This window comes from Halyomorpha halys, unplaced genomic scaffold, assembly GCF_000696795.3.
Source record: "Halyomorpha halys isolate HHAL.00 unplaced genomic scaffold, Hhal_1.1 Scaffold716.1, whole genome shotgun sequence".
Lineage (NCBI taxonomy): Eukaryota > Metazoa > Arthropoda > Insecta > Hemiptera > Pentatomidae > Halyomorpha > Halyomorpha halys.
In genome coordinates, this window is record NW_027112477.1 from 43,062 (window position 1) to 44,129 (window position 1,068).

The window sequence follows — 1,068 nt, forward strand, 5'->3', positions numbered from 1 at the left end:
CAGATTGAAAAAAACCATTAGAGTTTGAAATAAAAATATTTAGAATTTGTAAAATATGAAAAATGTTCACAAAGAAAGTGCTGTAAACGGATGTTAATTTTAAAAATACATTAAATTTGTTCAGTTAAAATAAGGTCTCGGTAGAAAAAATTAGAAGTTTTGAGTTCAGATACGATTTTCAATGCCGACGTTAATTTTCTTAATTTGTTTGAAAGATTTGAATGAATATTATTTTATAATATTCAGGTTGTTAATAAATGCTCTTTATTCATTAACGAAGTTTCATTTCCCCTATAAGTAAATTTTCCTTTTTTTTAATAATTGTTTAAATAAAATAAATTGTAGTCTCAAAACAATTTATATTTCTGTATTTGTTCGACGTTTCGGCCAAGTCGGCCATCCTCAAGGACGATACAAATTTATGAATGAAAATTGACTGTGAAGAATAGGTTCAACTTTCAATTTAGTATGAAGAATAGACAAAATAGGGTGATTATGGACTGAAAATCATGACCTGGGCAGAATATCCTGCATAAAGTTATTTAAAATTGATGTAGTTCTAAAATTCTATTAAGGTTGTCCTTGAGGAAGGCCGAAACGTCGGACTTACAAAGAAATATAAATTGTTTTGAGACTAAAATTAGATAAAATTTATTTAATTAAAACAATAAAAACCAGTCTCAAGAAAGTGTAAAGATTATATATAAACTAAGAAATAATTTTTAAAATAACAACCAGGGGTTGAAATAAAAATATTTAGAATTTGTAAAATATGACCAATGTTTGCCAAGCAATGTTGTAACGGTATTAATGTTTAAAAAATATATTTAATTTTGTCAGTCAATTTATATTTGAGTAAATAATTTGGAATATTTGAGACCATATTATGGTTGTTAATAGATGCTCTTCAGTCAACAGCAAAGTTTCAAGTAAATCCACGGGATTTTTTTTAAAAATTTAAATATCCTATTGAACAGATTCGATACTTAGGACTCCATCTTGACAAGAGACTTACTTGGAATCCACACACAAGACTGAAACGACAAGAAACTGCTCGTAGATTCCGAT